The sequence below is a fragment of the Gavialis gangeticus genome, unplaced genomic scaffold, assembly GCF_001723915.1.
Source record: "Gavialis gangeticus isolate Ggan-Ray unplaced genomic scaffold, GavGan_comp1, whole genome shotgun sequence".
NCBI classification, from domain to species: domain Eukaryota; kingdom Metazoa; phylum Chordata; order Crocodylia; family Gavialidae; genus Gavialis; species Gavialis gangeticus.
This window is the reverse complement of record NW_017729008.1, coordinates 40,478,837-40,490,181: the sequence shown is the minus strand read 5'-3', so window position 1 is coordinate 40,490,181 and position 11,345 is coordinate 40,478,837.

Sequence of the window (11,345 nt, the reverse complement as noted above, 5' to 3'; positions counted from 1 at the left end):
CTCCTTGTCTTCTGGCAGCCCCCTCCCCCGGCGAGTCTAGTTTAAAGCTCGCCGTACGAGATCAGCCAACCTGGAAGAGAAGACACGCTTGCCATTAGGGGAGAGATGAAGCCCATCCCGCCCCAGCAATCCACCCTCCCGAAAGCATGGGTCGTTGTCAAGGACGCTTCCTCCTCCTTCCTCCTCCCAAAGCCATCTCCCCACTTACTGGCTCCCTTGGCTCCTGGAAGTACCTGACTCAGCCTGCAGCTTCCCCTCCCTGCCACCCTGAACTGGAAGGAGCTCTTCTCCCCACTGAGTTCAGGGCTGCACTGGCCCCTGAGCCTCAGAAACCCAGGCTTAAATCCCCTGGGCTATTCCAGTCAGATGCCCCCCTGACCAGCCACAGGTGTGTCGGTCCTTCCAGCCTATTCAGTGGCTTGCTGATGTTTCTGCAGCTAAGGTGCAGTGGCTCCCTTGCTGCCTTCCCCAGGCTTTTCCCTACTGTCTTATCGCTATGGTCTATAGCTAGCCACACATTAAGCACTTGCATCTATAGGTCTCTGGCTGCCTGCCCACCTCCAAGCTGCCTGTCGACATTTCTGCTGCATTCTCTCCCCTAAAGTAGCAGGAGCCTCTGCCTCCCTGTTACAGTCACGAATCAGAAATTGGGTCCCATCTTTTCTGCTCATGGGCTAAATTCTGATACTTCACTCACTTTGAACCATGGCCATATGCATTTGCCTGAGTAAGAAATAAAGACAAACTCAGGCCGTCAGAATTTGGCCCAATGATAAGCTCTGTATCTGAATGCCCTTGTTTTTCCTATTTAGCATTATTTACATCTATGCGAAGGGTCTTTTGTTTTTATCAGATTTTTTGTATGACAATAATCAGTATCTCTTCTTGACACATAGGTGCCTTCAAATCTTTTTTGTTTCAGCTTGTGAATAAGAAGTAAGCAATCCATGGGGCAGGTGAAAAAGTCGCCAGTCTTTATGCTGGGAATCAAGACAGATACAGCTCAAACGTTTTCTTATTGTTCTTTTCCTCCTGACATTTCCCAAGTCGCATTATGTGTTGCTGCCACAGAAAAAATAATAACTAAGATTAAGCTAAATGGAAAAGTACTGTTGCTTTTCAACTATCAAAGAAACAGAGCCTGCGGTAAGGCAATTCCTTCAGGAAATCAGATCCAAAGTGTGAGCAACTTCCTCTAAGAAGCAGCTAAAAAACCTTAAATGGAAAGTGGGCTGTTTTCCTGGTAAAAAAAGTGTTTAAAAAAAATCTTTGGGATTCCCCCCACCTCCCCTTCACTTTTTTTTGACCCAGATAAAAACCATCTCGCAATTATGGAATCTGTAGAAACATACTGTTGACAGATTAGACCAGACTAACAGATTCATTTAGTTCAAGATTTTGTCTCAGATACTGGCTGGAATAAAATGATTAAGAAGGCACAAAGAACCCCATAATGAACAAGCGTGGAATAATCTAGTCATAGAAGTTTCTTCCTGACCCTCAGACATTTATGTTTGGCTTCTGCCCTGGAGCAGGAGGTTTTATATCCTTGGCAATTTTTCATCCTCCTAGATACAGCTCTATATGGTCTTTGCTCATACACCTAGCACCTAACACCTGGTCTGAACTCACTAACACTCCCAGTGCCCCAAATTCACTCAAGGATTGCTAAGGAAAGCAAGCAGTGGTGTTAGACCAATTAAGGAGAAATGCAAATATCACAAACACATTTATGGGATCTCCTTTTGAAAGTGGGCCATGGAGTGGATGTAATTTAAAATGGATGGGTCCCTGAGGCTTTGGAATTCCCACTTGGTCAAAGGTTGGCCCTGTTGATAGTCCCAATACATATTTCACTGGAAGACGATTAAAAGCTTTCCATTGATTTCAGTAGGAGTTGGTCATATAGTAAGGCAAGGTTCTTCGGGTAAAGATACGATATCTTTTATTAGAGCAACTAAAATAGTAGGACATTTTTTTTGCAAGCTTTCAGGTACAAACTCCCTTCATCAAACTGAGGAAGGATCTGCAGTTGGTCTCTTTGATAGCTGAAAAGTGACACTACTTTTCCATTTAGCTTAATCTTGGTCTCTTCCTGAATGGAATAGAATGGAAGCCAGAGGCCAGTGTGTGAGAATGCCAGTCAGGGAAAATACAAACTGAGGCAGTCGATGGGTGAGAAACAGGTGGGGAGGCAGGAGGGAATGTAGACCTGGTGTTAAGAATATAGCTGGTAAATAGTAGAAATGTTGCCTGGGGTATCAGATGGCAGGCAGGTTATAGAGTTGTAAGTCCAATGTCTATATTTAGTCCATGATTGTTTTCATCTAGTAGGTTGATGAAGTGAAGTTCATAGGCTCATCTGTGAAAGGTGTTTTGTAAATTCCCTTTGAGGATTAGAACTGAGAGATTGGAGAGAGACTGGTTTTCTTGTGAGAAATGTGCACCCACAGGTAATTGGGTATTCTTGTTTTTGATAGATTTTCAGTGTGTGTTCATTCTGGTACACAGTTGTTTGGCTTCTCCTACATATTTTCCATCCGGGCATTTGATGCACTGGATGAGATATATTATATTTCTGGAGGTGCAGTTGTAAGATCCAGGAATAGTGATGGCTCTGTTGTGGGGTGTAGTAATTGTGGGGGTGGTGGAGATGTATTGGCAGGTTTACATTTCTTTTCATGGCATGGTCTGGATCCATTCAGTGTGTTTTGGGCCATAGGATGTTTGCTTCTGGTGATGAGGCTGGCGAAGTTTGGTGCTTGTTTAAAGGCTAGGATGGGTGGTTCTGGGAAGATCTCTTTAAGAATTGGGTCTTCTTCTAGTATGGGTTGCAGTTGTTTTAGGATTTTCCATATAGGTTCCAGGGAGGGGTGATATGTCATAACTAGTGGTGTGTGACTCATGGGGGTTTCCTTTCTGTACTGCAGCTATTCTTCATGTGGTATCTGGGTGGCTCTTTCAAAAATGCAGTCTTTCTGCAGGAGTGTCCTTATTGGGTGAAAGACTTTTTGCGATGTGTGATGTGACAATCATGGGTGTTCTCAGTGCAAGTTCAGTGGTATCAGAGCACTTGGCTGTATGTTACAGTTTTCCTGGTGTGTTTAGAGTGATTGCTGGTTCTGTGCAGATATGTATATTGGTCCATGGGTTTCTTGTATATGATGGTCTGTATTTTACCATTCTGGATAGTGGTCATAGGAAAGGAAATATTGGTGCTGGAGTATTCAAGAGACAGTCCGGTGGAGGGGTGATGATTTTTGAATTTCTTATGGAAATCCACCAGAGATTGCAGGTTTTCAGAACAAATGATGAAGACAACATCTATATATCTTACGTGTAGCAAGGGCTTGATGGTGCAGTCCTTGAGGAAGTCTTCTTCCAGCTGGCTCATAAAAAGATTGGCATATTATGGGACCATTTTGGTGCCCATAGCTGTGCCCATGGTCTGGAGGAAGTGTTGGTTATTGAAAGTGAAGTAGATGTGTGGGAGGATGCAGTGTATAAATTCAGTAATATCTTGAGGTCTGTACTCTGAATTGTAATCTTGTTCTTGTAGATATGTAAGTCAGGCAGGCTTGGATGCCCTCCTGGTGTGGGATGTTGGTATACAAGCTGGTAACATCCACGGTGGCTAGGAGGGGGTTGCTGGGAAGTTGGTCTATGTTTTTAAGTTTTCATAGAAAGTCTGTTGTGTCTTGGATAAAACTCACTCTTTGGCTGACAAGTGGTTTTAGGATTGATTCAATGAAACATGATATTTCCATGGTTGGATATGATAGGTCTGCCATGGTTCCTTTTTTGTGGATTTTAGGGAGCATGTAAAAAGTCCCTGGTTTAGGTAGTGTGGGGGGATCAAGTTCTGTAGTTTTTCTTGTTGTTCAGGTGGAAATGATTTGATGGTAGTTTTGAGTTTTCAGGTGAAAGGGGGAGTTGGATCTTCCTCTAGTTTTTTGTACTAGGTGGTGTCAGAGAGTTGTCTGTTGGCTTCTTTTATGTAGTCTTCACAGAGAAGGATAACTATAGCTCCTCCTTTATCTGCTGGTTTTATTACTATTTGGTGGTTGGATCTTAGCGATTCTATGGCCTTTTTCTCCGAGAGGGAGAGGCTGTTACAGCGGCGTGTGGTGTAGATTATTTCATTGTTCATTCTTTCCCCGAAGCAGTCAATAGTCATAGATTCATAGATTGTTAGGGGCTGGAAGGGACCTTGCAGATCACCGGGTCCAGTCCCCCTGCACTAAGCAGGAAAAGACAACTGGGTTCAAGTGACCGCAGCGAGGTCACTGTCCAATCTCCTCTTGAAAACCTTCAGGGTAGGTGACTGCACCACCTCTGGAGGAAGCTTATTCCACAGTCTGGACACCCTGACTGTGAAGGAGATTTTCCTGGACTTGAGCCTGCAGCAGCCTTCCAGGAGTTTGTATCCATTGGTCCTGGTCTTCCCCAGGGGTGCCCTGGTGAACAGCTGTTCACCAAGTTCTTGATGTACTCCCCAGATACACCGTAAGCCCCCACCAAGTCCCCTCTTAGCCTTCTCTTCTGTAGGCTGAAGAGACCCAAGTCCCTCAGCCTTTTCTTGTATGATTTGTCTTGCAAGTCTTTGGTCATATGGGTGGCTCTTTTCTGGACCCTCCCAAGTTTTTCCATGTCCTTACTGAAGTGTGGTACCCAGAACTGGATGCAGTCCTCCAGCTGCGCTCTCAATAGCACGGAGTACAGTGGGAGTGTCACTTCCTTAGTTTTGCATCAGATGCAACAGTTAATGCATGCCAGTGTGTTGTTTGCCCTGCTAGCCACAGCATCGCACTGATGGCTCATGTTCACGCGATGGTCAATCACTACCCTTCGGTACCTTTCGGCCGAGGTGCAAGTCAAATTGCTGCCACCGAGCCTGTAGGTATGTTGGGTATTATTTGCCCCCAGACGGAGCGCATTACACTTCTGAGTGTTGAACTTTATCTGCTTCTGGTCTGCCCAGCTCTCCAGCCTGTCCAGGTCTGCCTGTATCTGCAGCCTACCTTCTGATGTGACTGCACTGCCCCATAACTTGGTGTCATTCGTGAACATGGCCAGCCAGCTTGTCACTCCCCCATCCAAATCATCGATAAAGATGTTGAAAAGCACCAGTCCAAACACAGGCCCCTGAGGGTCACCACTGGCCACGTTATGCCAGGATGACACAGATCTATTCATGAGAACTCTCTGGGCCCTATCGTGTAGCCAGTTTTCCACCCACTGAACTGTTGAGCAGTTAAGCTGAAAATCTTCCAATTTTTCCACAAGAATATCATGGGATACTAGATCAAAAGCCTTTTGGAAGTCTAGGTATACAAAGTTGACCGTCTCTCCCGTGTCCCGGTGGCAAGAGACCTGATCGTAGAAGGAGATGAGATTGGTAAGACAAGACCTACCTGCGACGGTGCCATGCTGGCTGTCATTTAGAATCCTACTCTCAACGAGCGTATCGCACATAGTTTCTTTAATGAGCTTGTCCAGGATTTTTCCTGGGATGGAGGTTAGACTGGTTGGTTTATAGTTGCCCGGGTCCTCCCTCTTCCCCTTCTTGAAAATGGGCATGTTAGCCCTCTTCCAATCCTCAGAGATCTCCCCTGTGCGCCATGATTTCTGCAAGAGTTTCCCAGGGGTCCTGCAATGACCTCTGCCAGCTCCTTCAGCACTCTCGGATGGAGTCCATCCAGTCCCGCTGACTTATAAATGTCTAGCTTTTCTAGTTGGTATTGCACCAGCTCAGCATCCACAGTGAGAAGGCTATCATTCCCACCATGCCCCCTGTGGTCCTTATCTTGCTTGTCTTTCCCCCTGGTCCGGTGAAATACCAAGGCAAAGCGGGTATTCAGGAGTTCAGTTTTTTCCTGAGTGTCCATTACCAGCTGTCCCAAGGTGTTAAGCAGGGGCCCCACACTTCCATTTGTTTTCCTGCTGCTCCCTACAGACCTAAAGAAGGACTTCTTATTGTCCTTGACGCCCTTGGCTAACTTAAACTTAGTCGCCGCCTGAGCTTTCCTAATCAGTTCCCTACAAGTGTAGACCACTACTGTGTAGTCCTCCTTGAGGACCATCGCTAGCTTCCACTGTGTGTACGCCTCTTTTTTCTGTGGTCAAGGCTGGAATTTCATCCTCTGCGTGCTGTCCAATCTGATGTTTTTTGGGGTTTGGGGGGGTTTGTTTCCTCAATGTTGCCAAAGTATGATGTGTTGTTAGAAATGGATTAATTTTGGTTGTGGAAATGTTCCTTGAGGTGGAGGCAGAGAAGGAATTCTTGTAGTTCTCCACATTGTAGTATTTTATTAGGATATTTTTGCTGTACAGAAAATCAGGCCTTTAGAAAGGACAGGCTTTTCAGTTTTGGTGTGTGTGTGGAGAGATTGATGATATTTGAGGGTTAATTGCTTCTTTCATTTTCATCGGGTTTGACGTTGCAATGTTGTACAGTGTTGGTGTTCCTTCTGTAATGGTTGTTTTGTGTCTGGGAAAGTTGTTCCTGGAGTAATTGCTTCCCTTTTTTCTTTTTATGTTGGGTGGATGTTGTAGAAAATCTTTGGTAGTCTCTTTGTATACATTATATAATGTTTGGAAAGATGTCTGGATTTTTCTCTTCTAAGTTGTTGTAGCATGTAGTGACTTCCTTCTTAAGCTGATGTCTTTTGGAGTAGGTTAGGTGAAGAAGATGGTTTCTAAGTTTCTTCAAAGTTCTTCCACAGAGCTGTCAAACATATTTGGAGTTGTGTGTAGTAGTCAGTAGGGCTGTGCGAGGCTTTAGACAGAGCTTCAGATCCAGAGAAGCTTCGGACACTTCTGGGTCCAAAGCAGCACATCCGGGTCAAAGTGCTGGACTCGTTAGGCTTCCTGAAGCGGTTCGGAGCTGCCTCAGAGCTGCCTCGGAGATCCAGCCATAGGGTATAATGGGGAAACAATAAAATATCTATAACTTGTTTTGTCTGATTTGGATAAAATTTTTAGGGATGGTAGACTCTGCAGAGAGCATAAAGCCTGCCAAGTTTCAAGATGACTGGTGCACGGGTTTGAGGGGAACAGCACCCCAAATTCTTGAAAGCAAAACTCATGTTGTGTCTAGATGTTATACATAGCAGGGTGAAAACTGCAGGGATGGTGGCTCTTACTGAGGCCACAAAGCCTGCCAAGTTTCAAGAAGATTGGTGCACAGGTTTGGGGGGGAACTGCCCCTCAAGCTGTGGGCAAGCAAAACCCGTACCATGGGTGCTTGTGGGACTGACTGTGTCTGTCTTGGGGTGGGGTGGGGAGACACTGCTGCAGGCCTGGCTGCTAAGCTTTTGTGTTCCCAGTTACCAATCAATCAATCATGATTCACTCAGGGACCAGGGACTCAGGGACCGGCTCAATACACAGGACCTAGCTACTACATAACACTTAATGAGCAGCAATTTAGTACCTACAAAACCAGGCCAAGTAGAGAAAAGACTCAGACACTCAACTGCCCCAAGACAGAGACAGTCTTGGCACGAGCTTTGTCTGTCAGCAGCTAGGGTTGCAGGGCCCCAGAACCCCCCTGCACCGGTCTCCTCCACAGCTGGCAGGTGTCACAGCAGGGGCCACCACCCCTGCAGCTGTCACCCTGCTGTGCCTGAACACATGCAGTGTCACCCATGGCACTAGTTTTGCTTGTCTGCAGCTTGAGGTGCAGTTCCCCCCAAACCCCTGCACTGATCTCCTTGAAACTTGGCAGGCTTTGTGGCCTCAGTAAGAGCTACCACCCCCGGCAGTTTTGACCCCCCCTGTGGTGTAACACACAGCCGTGACATGAGTTTGGCTTTCAAGAATTTGGGGTACAGTTCCCCCCAAACCCCTGCACTGATCTTCTTGAAACATGGCTGTAACAGGGAACCCTAGCCCTGTTACTAGAAAGCAGACCCGCTTCTTTAAGGCCTGAACCTTTTGGGCATAAAGAACTGGTGCAAAAGGGGTTAATAGCTGGGCCAGGCCAGCTAGTCAGCTGACTGGAAGGGGCAGGACTATAAGAACCCTGGGCAGAACAGCAGTAGGGGGACCAGCAGGTGGAGGGGAAGGAGTGCATCCCAGAGCTCCATGGAGAGGCCTGGTGAGTGGTCCAAAAGTTGGAAGAAGAAACTATGGAAGCCCTGAGAGACAGCAGCCACCCCAGAAGCCAATGGAGGAGAGCTGAAGCATGAATCCAGCGTAAATGTAAGATGGCATGATTACATATTTATAGATTCATAGATTCATAGATTAAGGGTCGGAAGGGACCTAGTAGATCTTCTAGCCCGACCCCCCGCCAGGGCGGGAGAACAACAAAAAACCCCAAAAAGAGAAACGGGACTCAAATGAGTCCAGCCAGGTAGGCATCCAGCCTCTTCTTAAAGACCCCCAGGGTAGGGGCCAGCACCACTTCCATTGGAAGTTGGTTCCAGCTCCTAGCCGCCCTAACCGTGAAGTAGTTTTTGCGGATTTGTTTTTATTGAGGGCAGTTATTGTACATGGATGGGACTGTCCAGATTTCTTTTGGTTATTGAGAACTGGTGGTCTGGGCGAGGCTATTAGGGGATGGAGGAGGCCTCATTTTGGGAACCCACTGTGGAGTGGGAACCCCGGTGCCAGTGAGGGTGCAGCTTTTTGGGGGCATAGACCCCAGTGCCAGTGAGGGTGCAGCTTTTTGGGGGCACAGATCCCGGTGCCAGTGAGGGTGAAGCTTTTGGGGGACACAAACCCTGATACTCAAAGGGCGATCTTAAAAAGGCCAGGGAGGCCTAGTGCACCGGAGTGCAGTTGTATTTTCTTTTTTTTGTTTGTTTGTTTGTTTGGACTGACAGGGATGGCTTCTGGGTTGCACCCTGGTTCTGAACTCCTGGCCCTCTGGTTGTGGGTCCAGCTCCCATGCCTCTGGGTCAGGGAGTGCCAGGCTCCAGAAGGGAGCAGGAAAGGGGGCCATGAGCCTCCAGGCACTGGAAAGAAAAATGCTAGAGCCTAGGGTCAAACCCTGTTTAGTGGTTTTAGACAGGGAGGCCTAGCCAGAGAAAACATGGGTCGGGCCATAACAGGAGACATCCCAACATACCCAATATAATAGGCAGTCTCCCGCTCACATAAACAAAATTTTCCATCAAGACGTGGCAGGAGAGGTTAGGGCGGGACCAAAGAATTCCAAAGCAGGCTCCCAGGGTGCCCCACATAAAGTGCAGATAACCAGAAAGATGGCGCTGGGGAGAGCGACCTGTTACAGTGGCAGTTTTCAGGCGCTCAGCAGAGGCTACTATCCCTGCAAGTTTCATCCAAATCAGACAAAAAACAACCAAGTTACAGATATTTAATTGATTCCCCATTATACCCTATGGCTGAATCTCCGAGTCGGCTTCGGAGCTGCTTCGCCTGGATCGAGGCGAGAACCCGGTCTGGAGCTCTGGATTGGATCGCTGCCATCCGAAGCGGCCGGATCCAAAGCCAGATCGGATTGCTGCCGACCTGCACAGGCCTAGTAGTCAGAGGACTGTAGATGTTTAGTCCTCTGGGAATGATGCTGTGTTTCTTGCATAGGCTTAGAAAATATATGTCGCTGATGAGTTTGGCTTCTTTCTTTTTCATGTTGTATAATTTCCATTTCAAACTGCAACATTTGATATCTTCCAGGTTTCAGGGGTATAGGTTGTAGCTATGTTGGTCTGCCCAAAGAACCTTGCCTGCCTATGTCCTTAGACCAATACGGCTACAACCAATATCCCAGTCATACGGTAAGGCACTTATCCAGAAAAGCCCTTAAGCCTATGAATAACCAGGTTGACTTAAAGGTTTTTTTCTGGATCAAGGCCTTAAATTCAAAGTACTGTGAGATGAGAGAAGGGAAATGTAACAGAAAACATCTATTTCTATTGTACCTTTCATTTGAGCATCCCTACAACAAACATCATTATTCCCATTTCATGGATGGAGAAACTATGGCCCCGAGACATGAAGTAACTTTTTCTAATAATGCCGCTGACATAGCTTCCATTAAATAAAAAGTATGGCGAAAAGAAACCAGTTGCAATTTGCAATTCAATACATTTGAAGAACGATTATTTTGCAGAGCTATTAAAAAACATTCTAGAAACTCAGCGATGCTTCTTAGATGGGTTTCTACAGTCTGCTGCATATAAGAAATAGCAACATCCACAACATTTGATTGATGTTTTTATTGTGCCTCATTTTGAATTGAGGCACAGCTAAGACATTTCTGCGAGAAGGAAGAACATATTTTCTCTTTTTATAAACAGCCACACGAATTGCAGCTTGCACAATTTCAGTTACTTCTTATAGGGAACTTTAAAAATAATTAGCGACTACAATCAGCTCATTTCTGACAATTTCTGTTTGATGGAGGAAAGAGCTATCACCAAGGGGAAGGGAAAAAACACAAGCACCAGACTGACGGGGCTCTGTAACAGGGCAATCCAGCCCTTTAAAGAGGAGCAGACAACCCCAGCTATGGGTGGTTTGCTATTTGGGGAGTACCCACAGGCAATTAAGATCCCCAAAGGGAGAGCAGGGAGCTGGAGCTATGGAGAAGTGGTCCGTGAGTGGCAATGGACTGAAAACCAGCAAAGCTTGAGACTAGAGATAAGGGCCTCTTTTACGCTGCCTGGAGAAGGGCTCTCAGTCTTTTTGTGTTAGTTTGTTAGGTTTTTTTTGTGTGAGCAAGGACTGTACAAAAAATATGCAGAACTCTTGGCAGAGATGACATCTTTTATTAGACCAACTAAATAGCTGCAAAAAAAAAAATCTTTATTTGCAAGCTTTCAGGCTCACTTGCCCTTATTCAAGGCAAAGGAGAATGTTGTAGGACTCTGCCAGGCATTTAAGAGCACCTGGTGAAGAGCTCCTTCCAGGCTGGATTTTCAAGGGTTTTTTTTATTTCATTCTTGAGCTTGGGCCGGGATAGAGGGGTGGCACGGTCTGAATTTTCCCCATGTTCCAGATAAGGCTAAATCCTGAGCCATAGCTATCAAGCAGTCTCCAATTCCAGATTGTAACCAGCTAAGTATTATCCCATTTAGTCATGAAACGGAGCAGATGGTAAATGTCACAGATTTGGGAAGCTTCGTAGAAAGTTCTGAAGGATGACGATGTTTTGATAGCAGTAGCCACTGCCAGGTTTTGGGCTCTTCACTGGTATGGGTCTGTGCAAATATGGATCCTAGGAAGCACAGGTTTAACCAGCTTTACTTCATGGCAGTGACATGTGAGCCCTGAAGGAAGTCGAAGAGTAGCTATATCCACCCACTGCCTCCATCAGCACAGGTTCCCTGATCGTGGCTTTCTTGGTATGCATATAGCAGGATGGAAAACCACCA